The sequence below is a fragment of the Aotus nancymaae genome, unplaced genomic scaffold (assembly GCF_030222135.1).
Source record: "Aotus nancymaae isolate 86718 unplaced genomic scaffold, 86718_ANA_hifiasm-v0.15.2.pri h1tg000058l, whole genome shotgun sequence".
NCBI lineage: Eukaryota > Metazoa > Chordata > Mammalia > Primates > Aotidae > Aotus > Aotus nancymaae.
The window spans coordinates 23,349,938-23,370,616 of NW_026988472.1; positions in this window are offsets into that span (position 1 = coordinate 23,349,938).

Genomic DNA, 20,679 nt, shown 5'->3' on the forward strand with positions numbered 1-20,679 from the left:
CCGGTTCCCCACCCACCGCCGTCATCTCGCGAGTCCTCGAGCCGGGCTCTCCACCTGCCACTGTCATCTCCTGAGTCCTTTAACCTTTAACCCTTTAACCTTTAACCCAGCTCCCCACCCGCCGCCGTCATCTCGCGAGTCCTCGAGCCGGGCTCTCCAACTGCCACTGTCGTCTCCTGAGTCCTTTAACCTTTAACCCTTTAACCTTTAACCCGGCTCCCCACCTGCCGCCGTCATCTCGTGAGTTCTCGAGCCTGCCACGCTTTCTTTTCTTTTCTTTATTTTATTTTTAAAAGATGGGGTTTCACCATGATGGCCAGGCTGGTCTTGAACTCCTGACCTCAGGTGATCCACCCACCTCTGCCTCCCAAAGTGCTAGGATTACAGGCGTGAGCCACCGTGCCCGGCCCCTTTCTTTTCTTTTCTTTTCTTTTCTTTTTTTTTTTTTTTGTTTTGTTTTGTTTTGTTTTGTTTTGTTTTTTGAGATGGAGTCTCGCTCCGTTGCCCAGGCTGGAGGGCGATGGCGCGATCTCGGCTCACTCTAACCTTGGCCTCCTGGGTTCAAGCGATTCTCCTGCCTCAGCCTACTGAGTAGCTGGGAGTACAGGCACGCGCCACCACGCCGGGCTAATTTTTGTATTTTTAGTAGAGACGAGGTTTCATCATGTTGGTCAGGCTGGTCTCGAATTCCTGACTTCGTGATCTGCCCGCCTTGGCTTCCCAAAGTATTGGGATTACAGGCGTGAGCCACCGCGCCCAGCCCACGGGTTACTTTCTAACGGAAGCTACCACTGTTTGCAAATAAATAGCTTGAGAATTGCTTACTAAGTCTTAGAGATCAAACCAGACCTTACTGCTTTGGGTTTTGGTGCTATCATTACGAATAAAACTTTCATTTGAATATTTATAAATGAGGTTCAACATTGAGGGATTTTTCTCTCAGTAGCACATGGTTTTACGCCTGTAATCTCAGCTACTCAGGAGGCTGAGGCAGGAGAATTGCTTGAACCCAGGAGGCGGAGGTTGCAGTGAGCTGAGACCACGCCATTGCACTCCAGCTTGGGCAACAAGAGCGAAACTCCATCTCAAATAATAATAATAATAACTTCCTCAAAATTTTGTTTTAAATGGAATGTATTATCTTGAACTTCATTTTATACAGTGGTCTTTGAAAGTGACTCTCTTTTTAATCTTTTGGAAGATTGTCTACAGACTATTTATTTTAAATTCTTGCTCTTTCTAGAGTTAAGTGTCCTCAATCTTTTCAAAAATGAATATACACAGATGTAGATTTGTATATATATACATACATAGAATGGGCATATATCTACTATAGGCAATGTAGTATAAATATTTGCATTCAAATTAGTCTGCTTTATCCCACAAAAGCCAGATGGTAAATTAAGAAAGCATTTCAGAGCACTGAAAAAAATAGGTCAATAATTGTCTTCAGATGAATTGAATCTGAATAAAGGGAAAAAGAAGTCTAAAGACTGTTAATGAAAAATTGTACTATAACAGTAATGCATTTTTTACTGTTATTTATTGCGTTAAAAAATCTCAAACTTGGACAGGAGGAAAAAGTAATCTTAAGGCACGTGGTTACTACTGTTGTTTATAATTCTTTTTTTAATGTTTGTTGATTGTTTATAAATGGCCATAACATTTAAATACATTGATGAAATAATCTCACTTCTTGGAATTTATCTTAAGAAAATATTTCAAACATAAGCAATATAGATTAAGGAAGTTTTCTTGTTGGTACTGTTATGGTCCAGACCTTGTCTCATCATATTATTGGTATATGAAAAAGCTATTTTCTAAAAATTTATATTATAATTAGCCAATTTTTAAGCTACACATAGATGATTTTGACTTTCAATTTATCCTTTCAGATTTCCGAGATTGAAATAATATCTGCTTGAAATAACAGACATTTCCATTTTCTTTTCTTTTTATAACTAATTCATTAAGGTGTAAATGATATACAGAATACAGCACATATTTAATTATACAATTCTAAGAGTTTGAACATAGGCATACACCTGTGAAACCATCATCACAATCAAGGTAATAAGCATGTTCATCACTCCCAAAAGCTTCTTTGTGCTCATTTTTCTTTTGTTAGTTTTTGTGGTAAGAACACATTGTAAGATCTTCTCTTAAATGTTTTAAATGCACAGTACAATATTAACTATAGGCAGAATGTTGCGTAATATTAAATAGATCCCTTGAACTTATTCATCTTGCTTAATTGAAACTTTGTATCCATTGAACAACAGCTCCTCTGTTCTGAGGGGAGCAGGTATATGGAAACCTACCCCCAACAGCCAAGGGAGATGAGAGGTCTAAGGAGGTTGACAAATCCAGTTTCTCAGAAAGAAATGTTTAATAGGGGCCGGGCGCGGTGGCTCACGCCTGTAATCCCAGCACTTTGGGAGGTCGAGGCGGGTGGATCACGAGGTCAAGAGATCGAGACCATCCTGGTCAACATGGTGAAACCCCGTCTCTACTAAAAATACAAAAAATTAGCTGGGCACGGTGGTGCGTGCCTGTAATCCCAGCTACTCAGGGGGCTGAGGCAGGAGAATTGCCTGAACCCAGGAGGCGGAGGTTGCGGTGAGCCGAGATCGCGCCATTGCACTCCAGCCTTGGTAACAAGAGCGAAACTCCGTCTCAAAAAAAAAGAACTAGAATTCAAGATGAGATTTGGGTGGGGAGACAGCCAAACCATGTCACTCTTCATACTACTAGTTGTAATATTGGTATATATTTTAATCTATGTAAACATTAACTTCATATCCTGGAAGATGAAGAAATAAAAATCATGTGTTCACATTGTCTGAAATTGTATCCTGGTATCTTCCCTGACCAATTTCTATTTCTTCGGGATGATAAAAATGCAATACTGGGGTGGCTGACAAGATGGCCAAATAAGAACAGCTCCAGTCTGCAGCTCCCAGTGAGATCAGCGCAGAAGGTGGGTGATTTCTGCATTTCCAACTGAGATACCTGGCTCATCTCACTGGAACTAGACAGTGGGTGCAGCTGACAGAGGGTGAGCCAAAGAAGGGTGGGGCATTGCCTCACCTAGGTAGCACAAGGAGTTGGGTAACGCCCTCCCCTAGCCAAGGTAATTCATGAGGGTAAGCCATGAGGAACGGTGCATTCCAGGCCAGACACTATGCTTTTCCCAAGGTCTTCGCAACCCGCAGACCGGGAGATTCCCTTGGGTGCCTACACCACCACGACCCTGGGTTTCAAGCATAAAACTGGGTGGCTGTTTTGGCAGACGCAGAGCTAGCCGCAGGAATTCTTTTCATACCTCAGTGATTCTTGGAACACCAGTGAGAGAGAACTGTTCACTCCCCTGGAAAGGGGGCTGAAGCCAAGGAGCCATGTGGTCTAGCTCAGTGGATCCCACCCCCACAGAGCCTAGCAAGTTAAGATCCACTGGCTTGAAATTCTCATTGCCAGCACAGCAGTCTGAAGTTGACCTGGGATGCTCAAGCTTGGTACGGAGAGGGGCATCCTCCATTAGTGAGACTTAAGTAGGTGGAGTTCCTCTCACAGTGTAAACAAAGCCACCAGGAAGCCTAAACTGGGCAGAGCCCACTGCAGCTCAGCAAAACCAGTGTAGCCAGACTGCCTCTCTAGATTCCTCCTCTGTGGGCAGGACATCTCTGAAAGAAAGGCAGCACCCCCAGTCAGAGGCTTGTAGATAAAACTCCCATTTCCCTGGGACAGGGCATCTGAGGGCAGAGGCAGCTGTGGGTGCCACTTCAGCATACTAAAACATTACTGCCTGCCAGTTCTGAAGAGAGCAGTGAATCTCCCAGCACAGCACTCAAACTCTGCTAAGGGACAGACTGCCTCCTCAAGTGGGTCCCTGACACCCCTGCCTCCTGACTGGGAGGTACCTACCAGCAGGGGTCAACAGACACCTCATATAGGAGAGCTCTGGCTGGCATCTGGCAGGTGCTCCTCTGGGACAAAGCTTCCAGAAGAAGGAACAGGCAGCAATCTTCGCTGTTCTGCAGCCTCCACTAGTGATAACCCAAGCAAACAGAGTCTCAAGTAGACCTCCAGCAAACTGCAGCAGACCTACAGCAGAGGGTCCTGACTAGTAAAAGGAAAACTAAACAAACAGAAAGGAATAGCACCAACATCAACAAAAGGACGTCCACACAAAAACCTCATTGGAAGGTCACCAACATCAAAGACCAAGGATAGATAAATCCATGAAGATGAGGAAAAACCAGTGCAAAAGGCTGAAAATTCCAGAAACCAGAATGCCTCTTCTCCTCCAAAGTATCACACCTTCTCGCCAGCAAGCAAACAAAACCGGACAAAGTATAAGTTTGACGAATTGACAGAAGTAGGCTTCAGAAGGTGGGTAATAACAAACTCCTCTGAGCTAAAGGAGCATGTTCTAATCCAATGCAAGGAAGCTAAGAATCTTGAACAAAAGTTAGAGGAATTGCTAACTAGAATAACCAGTTTAGAGAAGAAGATAAATGACCTGATGGAGCTGAAAAACACAGCATGAGAACTTCCTGAAGCATACACAGGTATCAATAGCCTAATCAATCAAGCGGAAGAAAGGATATAAAGATATCAGAGATTGAATATCAATTTAATAAAATAAAGTGTGAAGACAAAATTAAAGAAAAAAGAATGAAAAGAAATGAACAAAGCCTCCAGGAAATATGGGAGTATGGGAAAAGACCAAACCTACATTTGATTGGCGTATATGAAAGTGATGGGGAGAATGGAATGAAGTTGAAAAACACTCTTGAGGATCTTATCCAGGAGAACTTCCCCAACCTAGCAAGACAGGCCAACATTCAAAATCAGGAAATACAGAGAACACCCCAAGGATACTCGAGAAAAGCAACCCCCAGACAAATAATCATTAGATTCACCAAGGTTGAAATGAAGGATAAAATATTAAGGGCAGCCAGAGAGAAAGGTCGGGTTACCTACAAAGGGAAGCCCATCAGACTAACAGTGGATCTCTCTGCAGAAACCCTACAAGCCAGAAAAGAGTGGGGGCCAATATTCAACATTCTTAAAGAAAATAATTTTCAACCAAGAATTTGATATCTAGTCAAACTAAGCTTCATAAATGAAGGAAAAATAAAATCCTTTACAGACAAGCAAATGCTGAGAGATTTTGTCACCACCAGGCCTGCCTTATAAGACCTCCTGAAAAAAGCACTAAATATGGAAAGAAAAAACCGGTACCAGCCACTGCAAAAACATACCAAATTGTAAAGACCATCGACACTATGAAGAAACTGCATCAACTAGCGTGCGAAATAACTAGCTAGCATCATAATTACAGAATCAAATTCACCCATAGCAATATTAACCTTAAATGTAAATGGGCTAAATGCCCCAATTAAAAGACACAGACTGGCAAACTGTGTTAAGAGTTAAGATCTACCAATGCGCTGTATTTAGTAGATCCATCTCACATGCAAAGACACACATAGGCTCAAAATAAAGGGATGGAAGAATATTTACCAAGCAAATGGAAAGTTAAAAAAAAAAAAAATCAGGGATTACAGTCCTAGTCTCTGATAAAACAGACTTTAAACCAACAAAGATCAAAAGAGACAAAGAAGGGCATTACATAACGGTAAAGGGATCAATGCAACAAGAAGAGCTAACTATCCTAAATATATATGCACCCAATACAGGAACACTCAGATTACTAAAACAAGTTCTTAGAGACCTACAAAGAGGCTTAGACTCCCACACAATAGTGGGAGACTTTTACACCCTACTGTCATGTTAGACAGATCAATAAGACAGAAAATAAGCAAGGATATTCAGGACTTGAACTCAGCTCTGGACCAAGCAGACCTAGGAGACATCTACAGAACTCTCCACCCTAAATCAACAGAGTATACATTCTTCTCCGTACTCCATCACACTGAGTCTAAAATTGATGACATAATTGGAAGTAAAACACTCCTCAGCAAATGCAAAAGAACGGAAATCACAACAAACAGTCTCTCAGACCACGGTGGGAAAAGGACATGAACACACTTCTCAAAAGAAGACATTCATGCAGCCAACAAACATATGAAAAAAAGCTCAACATTACTGATCATTAGAGAAATGCAAATCAAATCCATAATGAGATACCATCTAATACCAGTCAGAATGGCAATTATTGAAAGGTCAAGAAACAGATCCTGACCAGGTTGTGGAGAAAAAGGAATGCTTTTACACTGTTAGTGTTAATGTAAATTAGTTCAACCACAGTGTGGTGATTCCTCAAAGATCTAGAAGCAGAAATACCATTTGACTCAGCAATCCTATTCGTGGATATATACCTAAAGGATATAAATCATTCTATTATAAAGATACACGTATATATATGTCCACTGCCGCACTATTCGCAATAGCAAACACATAGAATGAATTCAAATGCCCATCAATGATACACTGGATAAATGAAATGTGTATTTTATATACTTCTTAAAGACGAGTCCATCATTGCTGCTGCAGCTGTTTACTAAGTCAAGCTACAACATTTATTCTCTTTACTTTCTTTTTCTAAATTTGCCATGTATTCTTTCAGTGAGAATTATGAAAAACCAAAAACATTTTTGCAAAGTGCCTTTTTAAACATATGATTTGCTTTTAATTAAGATCTGTGCATGACAATGCCTTTAAAACCAATAAACAAAAGAACAAATTTTAAACATAATTTGCCCAAGATGTTTTTAAAAGGAAAAAAACGCCCGATTTTCAGTATTTATAGCATCTACTTCTTCTCTAAGGTTTCAAAGATTAATCTCAAAGGTATGACTCATTTGTAGAAGAGAGAAAGAGAGAGAGACCATCTTATGTTTTTAATAAGTTTTAATAACTTTTCTGATGTCACCTTTACTTTCTGGAACTCATATCTTCACAAAATAGCTGATTTTAAAATATTTCTAATGAATTGATTAAGAGGGGAAAAAAGAGTATGCATGGAAAACGAAATTTTACCATAACCAATTATTCATATCAAAAGACATTAACCTTAAAATGGTACCAAAAAGTGAGATAAAACCTGAATTACAGAATACAAAGTCAAATCTATTTAACAAAAAACTAGAATAAAAAATTAGCAAATACACACACATAATACCACACAGCAGCACTATGTAGTCACTCACAAAGGGAGAAAAGAGTATGCATGGAACACGTTATAAATTTTATCATAAACAATTATTCATATCAAAAGACACTAACCTTAAAATGGTACCAAAAAGTGAGATAAAACCTGAATTACGGAATACAAAGTCAAATCTATTTAACAAAAAACTAGAATAAATAATTAGCAAATACACACACAAAATACCACACAGCAGCACTATGTAGTCACTCACAAAGGGGAAAAGCAGTGGTCCATGACCACTCAACATGGCTTGTTAAAGGAAAAAAAAACCAACAAATCAAACACACACACACCCCCAAAACAAAACCAGTACAAAGGCATCATCATTTTTCAACAATACAATCTACAACAAACAAAAACTCAAAATGATTTTATAATGCTTTCTTAACGCAAAATACGCCCATCTTTAAACATATTAATGTCACTATACACAACTGTTTCCTGTATTTAATCGCCTTTTTTTAAATTTACTTCCCCAATGTGTTGAGCTTATATCTGTGAGAAGAGTTTCTGGTTGGCAGGCAGACGGGTGGCTGTTTTTCTGTGAAATTAAAGTTTTAAACACTGGCCAGAAAATGTTCGATTGCCATTTCAACACCTTTTAATAGATACAGTGATGCTTAAATTGCCATTTTCTTCAAATAGCTGTGCAGTGTCCGCGTCAAAGTTTAAGCAGTCACGATTCTTAACGGCTGTTGCTATGTCCTCTTGAACAGATAGAGGAGTTGCTTCCCAAGCTAGTAGTCGGCGATGACCTCTTAGCTCAAGTCGGTAAACAAAAGTCGCAGCTTCCCGGCGTGTTCCGATCAGTTGTACAATTGCGAAGAAGTGCTTGTCACCATTTTGTTTTTCCTGTTTCTGCAGGACTATCATGAAGTGAAAGCCGTGACAGAACTGGATCATCGCCCAATCTAAAGATCCAATAACATTAATGCTTGTAGCATGAAAAATTGTACACTCTTCCTTTAGGCTTATAACGTAGTCATGCTTATCCATCAGATGATGCACTACAGCTTCCATAGTACCAAACCATTTACAGAGAGCATCGGGGCTCGGGCAGGGATAAAGCCTAAACTTACAAACTTCTTCGTGATCTGCTTTTTCGTTGTATGGCAGAGTTATTTGACACCCAGAAAAGGCATATGTACACGGAAAAAGGACAAAGTTAGCTACTTTCTCCATAGCCAGGTTGCGAAAGAATCCCAAGGGGCCCCGGCAAACTGGACAAGAAGTGAGCTTGGAGCGACAGGCGTTACAAACAATATGGCCTCTCTCACACTGAAGAATTGGCGGTAACGCGTAGCCTAAGCAGACCGGACACTCGAAGAGACTTGCCAAGTTGTTGTTGGATCCAGTCGTGCCAGACAGGGCAGGCACGTCCGTGGGTGGCGACGAGGTATATGATGTAGCAGTCTGTTTACTCATTTCTGTGGGCGGAGAGCCCGCCTCAAAAGCCGGTTCTGTTACCAACTTATTTAGTCACCAATCACCTCAGCACTGCTACCGCGGACAGCGCCACTGCCTGCCTCTTTGCGGTGAGGAAACTAACGGACACAGAACTGCCCCCGCGGAAAGCACCACTGCCACTGCCGGCGTCTTTGCGGTGAGGTAACAAAGGGCACACCCTGAGCCTCCTTTGTTACGCCCTGGAACGCGCCTAGCGAGAGCCTCCCGGTTCTCCAGGGGCCGCTGTCATCTCGCGAGTCCTGGAGCCCAGCACCCCATTGGCTGCCGTTATCTCGCGAGTCCTCAAGCCCGGTTCCCCACCCACCGCCGTCATCTCGCGAGTCCTCGAGCCGGGCTCTCCACCTGCCACTGTCATCTCCTGAGTCCTTTAACCTTTAACCCTTTAACCTTTAACCCAGCTCCCCACCCGCCGCCGTCATCTCGCGAGTCCTCGAGCCGGGCTCTCCAACTGCCACTGTCGTCTCCTGAGTCCTTTAACCTTTAACCCTTTAACCTTTAACCCGGCTCCCCACCTGCCGCCGTCATCTCGTGAGTTCTCGAGCCTGCCACGCTTTCTTTTCTTTTCTTTATTTTATTTTTAAAAGATGGGGTTTCACCATGATGGCCAGGCTGGTCTTGAACTCCTGACCTCAGGTGATCCACCCACCTCTGCCTCCCAAAGTGCTAGGATTACAGGCGTGAGCCACCGTGCCCGGCCCCTTTCTTTTCTTTTCTTTTCTTTTCTTTTTTTTTTTTTTTTTTTTGTTTTGTTTTGTTTTGTTTTGTTTTGTTTTTTGAGATGGAGTCTCGCTCCGTTGCCCAGGCTGGAGGGCGATGGCGCGATCTCGGCTCACTCTAACCTTGGCCTCCTGGGTTCAAGCGATTCTCCTGCCTCAGCCTACTGAGTAGCTGGGAGTACAGGCACGCGCCACCACGCCGGGCTAATTTTTGTATTTTTAGTAGAGACGAGGTTTCATCATGTTGGTCAGGCTGGTCTCGAATTCCTGACTTCGTGATCTGCCCGCCTTGGCTTCCCAAAGTATTGGGATTACAGGCGTGAGCCACCGCGCCCAGCCCACGGGTTACTTTCTAACGGAAGCTACCACTGTTTGCAAATAAATAGCTTGAGAATTGCTTACTAAGTCTTAGAGATCAAACCAGACCTTACTGCTTTGGGTTTTGGTGCTATCATTACGAATAAAACTTTCATTTGAATATTTATAAATGAGGTTCAACATTGAGGGATTTTTCTCTCAGTAGCACATGGTTTTACGCCTGTAATCTCAGCTACTCAGGAGGCTGAGGCAGGAGAATTGCTTGAACCCAGGAGGCGGAGGTTGCAGTGAGCTGAGACCACGCCATTGCACTCCAGCTTGGGCAACAAGAGCGAAACTCCATCTCAAATAATAATAATAATAACTTCCTCAAAATTTTGTTTTAAATGGAATGTATTATCTTGAACTTCATTTTATACAGTGGTCTTTGAAAGTGACTCTCTTTTTAATCTTTTGGAAGATTGTCTACAGACTATTTATTTTAAATTCTTGCTCTTTCTAGAGTTAAGTGTCCTCAATCTTTTCAAAAATGAATATACACAGATGTAGATTTGTATATATATACATACATAGAATGGGCATATATCTACTATAGGCAATGTAGTATAAATATTTGCATTCAAATTAGTCTGCTTTATCCCACAAAAGCCAGATGGTAAATTAAGAAAGCATTTCAGAGCACTGAAAAAAATAGGTCAATAATTGTCTTCAGATGAATTGAATCTGAATAAAGGGAAAAAGAAGTCTAAAGACTGTTAATGAAAAATTGTACTATAACAGTAATGCATTTTTTACTGTTATTTATTGCGTTAAAAAATCTCAAACTTGGACAGGAGGAAAAAGTAATCTTAAGGCACGTGGTTACTACTGTTGTTTATAATTCTTTTTTTAATGTTTGTTGATTGTTTATAAATGGCCATAACATTTAAATACATTGATGAAATAATCTCACTTCTTGGAATTTATCTTAAGAAAATATTTCAAACATAAGCAATATAGATTAAGGAAGTTTTCTTGTTGGTACTGTTATGGTCCAGACCTTGTCTCATCATATTATTGGTATATGAAAAAGCTATTTTCTAAAAATTTATATTATAATTAGCCAATTTTTAAGCTACACATAGATGATTTTGACTTTCAATTTATCCTTTCAGATTTCCGAGATTGAAATAATATCTGCTTGAAATAACAGACATTTCCATTTTCTTTTCTTTTTATAACTAATTCATTAAGGTGTAAATGATATACAGAATACAGCACATATTTAATTATACAATTCTAAGAGTTTGAACATAGGCATACACCTGTGAAACCATCATCACAATCAAGGTAATAAGCATGTTCATCACTCCCAAAAGCTTCTTTGTGCTCATTTTTCTTTTGTTAGTTTTTGTGGTAAGAACACATTGTAAGATCTTCTCTTAAATGTTTTAAATGCACAGTACAATATTAACTATAGGCAGAATGTTGCGTAATATTAAATAGATCCCTTGAACTTATTCATCTTGCTTAATTGAAACTTTGTATCCATTGAACAACAGCTCCTCTGTTCTGAGGGGAGCAGGTATATGGAAACCTACCCCCAACAGCCAAGGGAGATGAGAGGTCTAAGGAGGTTGACAAATCCAGTTTCTCAGAAAGAAATGTTTAATAGGGGCCGGGCGCGGTGGCTCACGCCTGTAATCCCAGCACTTTGGGAGGTCGAGGCGGGTGGATCACGAGGTCAAGAGATCGAGACCATCCTGGTCAACATGGTGAAACCCCGTCTCTACTAAAAATACAAAAAATTAGCTGGGCACGGTGGTGCGTGCCTGTAATCCCAGCTACTCAGGGGGCTGAGGCAGGAGAATTGCCTGAACCCAGGAGGCGGAGGTTGCGGTGAGCCGAGATCGCGCCATTGCACTCCAGCCTTGGTAACAAGAGCGAAACTCCGTCTCAAAAAAAAAGAACTAGAATTCAAGATGAGATTTGGGTGGGGAGACAGCCAAACCATGTCACTCTTCATACTACTAGTTGTAATATTGGTATATATTTTAATCTATGTAAACATTAACTTCATATCCTGGAAGATGAAGAAATAAAAATCATGTGTTCACATTGTCTGAAATTGTATCCTGGTATCTTCCCTGACCAATTTCTATTTCTTCGGGATGATAAAAATGCAATACTGGGGTGGCTGACAAGATGGCCAAATAAGAACAGCTCCAGTCTGCAGCTCCCAGTGAGATCAGCGCAGAAGGTGGGTGATTTCTGCATTTCCAACTGAGATACCTGGCTCATCTCACTGGAACTAGACAGTGGGTGCAGCTGACAGAGGGTGAGCCAAAGAAGGGTGGGGCATTGCCTCACCTAGGTAGCACAAGGAGTTGGGTAACGCCCTCCCCTAGCCAAGGTAATTCATGAGGGTAAGCCATGAGGAACGGTGCATTCCAGGCCAGACACTATGCTTTTCCCAAGGTCTTCGCAACCCGCAGACCGGGAGATTCCCTTGGGTGCCTACACCACCACGACCCTGGGTTTCAAGCATAAAACTGGGTGGCTGTTTTGGCAGACGCAGAGCTAGCCGCAGGAATTCTTTTCATACCTCAGTGATTCTTGGAACACCAGTGAGAGAGAACTGTTCACTCCCCTGGAAAGGGGGCTGAAGCCAAGGAGCCATGTGGTCTAGCTCAGTGGATCCCACCCCCACAGAGCCTAGCAAGTTAAGATCCACTGGCTTGAAATTCTCATTGCCAGCACAGCAGTCTGAAGTTGACCTGGGATGCTCAAGCTTGGTACGGAGAGGGGCATCCTCCATTAGTGAGACTTAAGTAGGTGGAGTTCCTCTCACAGTGTAAACAAAGCCACCAGGAAGCCTAAACTGGGCAGAGCCCACTGCAGCTCAGCAAAACCAGTGTAGCCAGACTGCCTCTCTAGATTCCTCCTCTGTGGGCAGGACATCTCTGAAAGAAAGGCAGCACCCCCAGTCAGAGGCTTGTAGATAAAACTCCCATTTCCCTGGGACAGGGCATCTGAGGGCAGAGGCAGCTGTGGGTGCCACTTCAGCATACTAAAACATTACTGCCTGCCAGTTCTGAAGAGAGCAGTGAATCTCCCAGCACAGCACTCAAACTCTGCTAAGGGACAGACTGCCTCCTCAAGTGGGTCCCTGACACCCCTGCCTCCTGACTGGGAGGTACCTACCAGCAGGGGTCAACAGACACCTCATATAGGAGAGCTCTGGCTGGCATCTGGCAGGTGCTCCTCTGGGACAAAGCTTCCAGAAGAAGGAACAGGCAGCAATCTTCGCTGTTCTGCAGCCTCCACTAGTGATAACCCAAGCAAACAGAGTCTCAAGTAGACCTCCAGCAAACTGCAGCAGACCTACAGCAGAGGGTCCTGACTAGTAAAAGGAAAACTAAACAAACAGAAAGGAATAGCACCAACATCAACAAAAGGACGTCCACACAAAAACCTCATTGGAAGGTCACCAACATCAAAGACCAAGGATAGATAAATCCATGAAGATGAGGAAAAACCAGTGCAAAAGGCTGAAAATTCCAGAAACCAGAATGCCTCTTCTCCTCCAAAGTATCACACCTTCTCGCCAGCAAGCAAACAAAACCGGACAAAGTATAAGTTTGACGAATTGACAGAAGTAGGCTTCAGAAGGTGGGTAATAACAAACTCCTCTGAGCTAAAGGAGCATGTTCTAATCCAATGCAAGGAAGCTAAGAATCTTGAACAAAAGTTAGAGGAATTGCTAACTAGAATAACCAGTTTAGAGAAGAAGATAAATGACCTGATGGAGCTGAAAAACACAGCATGAGAACTTCCTGAAGCATACACAAGTATCAATAGCCTAATCAATCAAGCGGAAGAAAGGATATAAAGATATCAGAGATTGAATATCAATTTAATAAAATAAAGTGTGAAGACAAAATTAAAGAAAAAAGAATGAAAAGAAATGAACAAAGCCTCCAGGAAATATGGGAGTATGGGAAAAGACCAAACCTACATTTGATTGGCGTATATGAAAGTGATGGGGAGAATGGAATGAAGTTGAAAAACACTCTTGAGGATCTTATCCAGGAGAACTTCCCCAACCTAGCAAGACAGGCCAACATTCAAAATCAGGAAATACAGAGAACACCCCAAGGATACTCGAGAAAAGCAACCCCCAGACAAATAATCATTAGATTCACCAAGGTTGAAATGAAGGATAAAATATTAAGGGCAGCCAGAGAGAAAGGTCGGGTTACCTACAAAGGGAAGCCCATCAGACTAACAGTGGATCTCTCTGCAGAAACCCTACAAGCCAGAAAAGAGTGGGGGCCAATATTCAACATTCTTAAAGAAAATAATTTTCAACCAAGAATTTGATATCTAGTCAAACTAAGCTTCATAAATGAAGGAAAAATAAAATCCTTTACAGACAAGCAAATGCTGAGAGATTTTGTCACCACCAGGCCTGCCTTATAAGACCTCCTGAAAAAAGCACTAAATATGGAAAGAAAAAACCGGTACCAGCCACTGCAAAAACATACCAAATTGTAAAGACCATCGACACTATGAAGAAACTGCATCAACTAGCGTGCGAAATAACTAGCTAGCATCATAATTACAGAATCAAATTCACCCATAGCAATATTAACCTTAAATGTAAATGGGCTAAATGCCCCAATTAAAAGACACAGACTGGCAAACTGTGTTAAGAGTTAAGATCTACCAATGCGCTGTATTTAGTAGATCCATCTCACATGCAAAGACACACATAGGCTCAAAATAAAGGGATGGAAGAATATTTACCAAGCAAATGGAAAGTTAAAAAAAAAAAAAATCAGGGATTACAGTCCTAGTCTCTGATAAAACAGACTTTAAACCAACAAAGATCAAAAGAGACAAAGAAGGGCATTACATAACGGTAAAGGGATCAATGCAACAAGAAGAGCTAACTATCCTAAATATATATGCACCCAATACAGGAACACTCAGATTACTAAAACAAGTTCTTAGAGACCTACAAAGAGGCTTAGACTCCCACACAATAGTGGGAGACTTTTACACCCTACTGTCATGTTAGACAGATCAATAAGACAGAAAATAAGCAAGGATATTCAGGACTTGAACTCAGCTCTGGACCAAGCAGACCTAGGAGACATCTACAGAACTCTCCACCCTAAATCAACAGAGTATACATTCTTCTCCGTACTCCATCACACTGAGTCTAAAATTGATGACATAATTGGAAGTAAAACACTCCTCAGCAAATGCAAAAGAACGGAAATCACAACAAACAGTCTCTCAGACCACGGTGGGAAAAGGACATGAACACACTTCTCAAAAGAAGACATTCATGCAGCCAACAAACATATGAAAAAAAGCTCAACATTACTGATCATTAGAGAAATGCAAATCAAATCCATAATGAGATACCATCTAATACCAGTCAGAATGGCAATTATTGAAAGGTCAAGAAACAGATCCTGACCAGGTTGTGGAGAAAAAGGAATGCTTTTACACTGTTAGTGTTAATGTAAATTAGTTCAACCACAGTGTGGTGATTCCTCAAAGATCTAGAAGCAGAAATACCATTTGACTCAGCAATCCTATTCGTGGATATATACCTAAAGGATATAAATCATTCTATTATAAAGATACACGTATATATATGTCCACTGCCGCACTATTCGCAATAGCAAACACATAGAATGAATTCAAATGCCCATCAATGATACACTGGATAAATGAAATGTGTATTTTATATACTTCTTAAAGACGAGTCCATCATTGCTGCTGCAGCTGTTTACTAAGTCAAGCTACAACATTTATTCTCTTTACTTTCTTTTTCTAAATTTGCCATGTATTCTTTCAGTGAGAATTATGAAAAACCAAAAACATTTTTGCAAAGTGCCTTTTTAAACATATGATTTGCTTTTAATTAAGATCTGTGCATGACAATGCCTTTAAAACCAATAAACAAAAGAACAAATTTTAAACATAATTTGCCCAAGATGTTTTTAAAAGGAAAAAAACGCCCGATTTTCAGTATTTATAGCATCTACTTCTTCTCTAAGGTTTCAAAGATTAATCTCAAAGGTATGACTCATTTGTAGAAGAGAGAAAGAGAGAGAGACCATCTTATGTTTTTAATAAGTTTTAATAACTTTTCTGATGTCACCTTTACTTTCTGGAACTCATATCTTCACAAAATAGCTGATTTTAAAATATTTCTAATGAATTGATTAAGAGGGGAAAAAAGAGTATGCATGGAAAACGAAATTTTACCATAACCAATTATTCATATCAAAAGACATTAACCTTAAAATGGTACCAAAAAGTGAGATAAAACCTGAATTACAGAATACAAAGTCAAATCTATTTAACAAAAAACTAGAATAAAAAATTAGCAAATACACACACATAATACCACACAGCAGCACTATGTAGTCACTCACAAAGGGAGAAAAGAGTATGCATGGAACACGTTATAAATTTTATCATAAACAATTATTCATATCAAAAGACACTAACCTTAAAATGGTACCAAAAAGTGAGATAAAACCTGAATTACGGAATACAAAGTCAAATCTATTTAACAAAAAACTAGAATAAATAATTAGCAAATACACACACAAAATACCACACAGCAGCACTATGTAGTCACTCACAAAGGGGAAAAGCAGTGGTCCATGACCACTCAACATGGCTTGTTAAAGGAAAAAAAAACCAACAAATCAAACACACACACACCCCCAAAACAAAACCAGTACAAAGGCATCATCATTTTTCAACAATACAATCTACAACAAACAAAAACTCAAAATGATTTTATAATGCTTTCTTAACGCAAAATACGCCCATCTTTAAACATATTAATGTCACTATACACAACTGTTTCCTGTATTTAATCGCCTTTTTTTAAATTTACTTCCCCAATGTGTTGAGCTTATATCTGTGAGAAGAGTTTCTGGTTGGCAGGCAGACGGGTGGCTGTTTTTCTGTGAAATTAAAGTTTTAAACACTGGCCAGAAAATGTTCGATTGCCATTTCAACACCTTTTAATAGATACAGTGATGCTTAAATTGCCATTTTCTTCAAATAGCTGTGCAGTGTCCGCGTCAAAGTTTAAGCAGTCACGATTCTTAACGGCTGTTGCTATGTCCTCTTGAACAGATAGAGGAGTTGCTTCCCAAGCTAGTAGTCGGCGATGACCTCTTAGCTCAAGTCGGTAAACAAAAGTCGCAGCTTCCCGGCGTGTTCCGATCAGTTGTACAATTGCGAAGAAGTGCTTGTCACCATTTTGTTTTTCCTGTTTCTGCAGGACTATCATGAAGTGAAAGCCGTGACAGAACTGGATCATCGCCCAATCTAAAGATCCAATAACATTAATGCTTGTAGCATGAAAAATTGTACACTCTTCCTTTAGGCTTATAACGTAGTCATGCTTATCCATCAGATGATGCACTACAGCTTCCATAGTACCAAACCATTTACAGAGAGCATCGGGGCTCGGGCAGGGATAAAGCCTAAACTTACAAACTTCTTCGTGATCTGCTTTTTCGTTGTATGGCAGAGTTATTTGACACCCAGAAAAGGCATATGTACACGGAAAAAGGACAAAGTTAGCTACTTTCTCCATAGCCAGGTTGCGAAAGAATCCCAAGGGGCCCCGGCAAACTGGACAAGAAGTGAGCTTGGAGCGACAGGCGTTACAAACAATATGGCCTCTCTCACACTGAAGAATTGGCGGTAACGCGTAGCCTAAGCAGACCGGACACTCGAAGAGACTTGCCAAGTTGTTGTTGGATCCAGTCGTGCCAGACAGGGCAGGCACGTCCGTGGGTGGCGACGAGGTATATGATGTAGCAGTCTGTTTACTCATTTCTGTGGGCGGAGAGCCCGCCTCAAAAGCCGGTTCTGTTACCAACTTATTTAGTCACCAATCACCTCAGCACTGCTACCGCGGACAGCGCCACTGCCTGCCTCTTTGCGGTGAGGAAACTAACGGACACAGAACTGCCCCCGCGGAAAGCACCACTGCCACTGCCGGCGTCTTTGCGGTGAGGTAACAAAGGGCACACCCTGAGCCTCCTTTGTTACGCCCTGGAACGCGCCTAGCGAGAGCCTCCCGGTTCTCCAGGGGCCGCTGTCATCTCGCGAGTCCTGGAGCCCAGCACCCCATTGGCTGCCGTTATCTCGCGAGTCCTCAAGCCCGGTTCCCCACCCACCGCCGTCATCTCGCGAGTCCTCGAGCCGGGCTCTCCACCTGCCACTGTCATCTCCTGAGTCCTTTAACCTTTAACCCTTTAACCTTTAACCCAGCTCCCCACCCGCCGCCGTCATCTCGCGAGTCCTCGAGCCGGGCTCTCCAACTGCCACTGTCGTCTCCTGAGTCCTTTAACCTTTAACCCTTTAACCTTTAACCCGGCTCCCCACCTGCCGCCGTCATCTCGTGAGTTCTCGAGCCTGCCACGCTTTCTTTTCTTTTCTTTATTTTATTTTTAAAAGATGGGGTTTCACCATGATGGCCAGGCTGGTCTTGAACTCCTGACCTCAGGTGATCCACCCACCTCTGCCTCCCAAAGTGCTAGGATTACAGGCGTGAACCACCGTGCCCGGCCCCTTTCTTTTCTTTTCTTTTCTTTTCTTTTTTTTTTTTTTTTTTTGTTTTGTTTTGTTTTGTTTTGTTTTGTTTTTTGAGATGGAGTCTCGCTCCGTTGCCCAGGCTGGAGGGCGATGGCGCGATCTCGGCTCACTCTAACCTTGGCCTCCTGGGTTCAAGCGATTCTCCTGCCTCAGCCTACTGAGTAGCTGGGAGTACAGGCACGCGCCACCACGCCGGGCTAATTTTTGTATTTTTAGTAGAGACGAGGTTTCATCATGTTGGTCAGGCTGGTCTCGAATTCCTGACTTCGTGATCTGCCCGCCTTGGCTTCCCAAAGTATTGGGATTACAGGCGTGAGCCACCACGCCCAGCCCACGGGTTACTTTCTAACGGAAGCTACCACTGTTTGCAAATAAATAGCTTGAGAATTGCTTACTAAGTCTTAGAGATCAAACCAGACCTTACTGCTTTGGGTTTTGGTGCTATCATTACGAATAAAACTTTCATTTGAATATTTATAAATGAGGTTCAACATTGAGGGATTTTTCTCTCAGTAGCACATGGTTTTACGCCTGTAATCTCAGCTACTCAGGAGGCTGAGGCAGGAGAATTGCTTGAACCCAGGAGGCGGAGGTTGCAGTGAGCTGAGACCACGCCATTGCACTCCAGCTTGGGCAACAAGAGCGAAACTCCATCTCAAATAATAATAATAATAACTTCCTCAAAATTTTGTTTTAAATGGAATGTATTATCTTGAACTTCATTTTATACAGTGGTCTTTGAAAGTGACTCTCTTTTTAATCTTTTGGAAGATTGTCTACAGACTATTTATTTTAAATTCTTGCTCTTTCTAGAGTTAAGTGTCCTCAATCTTTTCAAAAATGAATATACACAGATGTAGATTTGTATATATATACATACATAGAATGGGCATATATCTACTATAGGCAATGTAGTATAAATATTTGCATTCAAATTAGTCTGCTTTATCCCACAAAAGCCAGATGGTAAATTAAGAAAGCATTTCAGAGCACTGAAAAAAATAGGTCAATAATTGTCTTCAGATGAATTGAATCTGAATAAAGGGAAAAAGAAGTCTAAAGACTGTTAATGAAAAATTGTACTATAACAGTAATGCATTTTTTACTGTTATTTATTGCGTTAAAAAATCTCAAACTTGGACAGGAGGAAAAAGTAATCTTAAGGCACGTGGTTACTACTGTTGTTTATAATTCTTTTTTTAATGTTTGTTGATTGTTTATAAATGGCCATAACATTTAAATACATTGATGAAATAATCTCACTTCTTGGAATTTATCTTAAGAAAATATTTCAAACATAAGCAATATAGATTAAGGAAGTTTTCTTGTTGGTACTGTTATGGTCCAGACCTTGTCTCATCATATTATTGGTATATGAAAAAGCTATTTTCTAAAAATTTATATTATAATTAGCCAATTTTTAAGCTACACATAGATGATTTTGACTTTCAATTTATCCTTTCAGATTTCCGAGATTGAAATAATATCTGCTTGAAATAACAGACATTTCCATTTTCTTTTCTTTTTATAACTAATTCATTAAGGTGTAAATGATATACAGAATACAGCACATATTTAATTATACAATTCTAAGAGTTTGAACATAGGCATACACCTGTGAAACCATCATCACAATCAAGGTAATAAGCATGTTCATCACTCCCAAAAGCTTCTTTGTGCTCATTTTTCTTTTGTTAGTTTTTGTGGTAAGAACACATTGTAAGATCTTCTCTTAAATGTTTTAAATGCACAGTACAATATTAACTATAGGCAGAATGTTGCGTAATATTAAATAGATCCCTTGAACTTATTCATCTTGCTTAATTGAAACTTTGTATCCATTGAACAACAGCTCCTCTGTTCTGAGGGGAGCAGGTATATGGAAACCTACCCCCAACAGCCAAGGGAGATGAGAGGTCTAAGGAGGTTGACAAATCCAGTTTCTCAGAAAGAAATGTTTAATAGGGGCCGGGCGCGGTGGCTCACGCCTGTAATCCCAGCACTTTGGGAGGTCGAGGCGGGTGGATCACGAGGTCAAGAGATCGAGACCATCTTGGTCAACATGGTGAAACCCCGTCTCTACTAAAAATACAAAAAATTAGCTGGGCACGGTGGTGCGTGCCTGTAATCCCAGCTACTCAGGGGGCTGAGGCAGGAGAATTGCCTGAACCCAGGAGGCGGAGGTTGCGGTGAGCCGAGATCGCGCCATTGCACTCCAGCCTTGGTAACAAGAGCGAAACTCCGTCTCAAAAAAAAAGAACTAGAATTCAAGATGAGATTTGGGTGGGGAGACAGCCAAACCATGTCACTCTTCATACTACTAGTTGTAATATTGGTATATATTTTAATCTATGTAAACATTAACTTCAT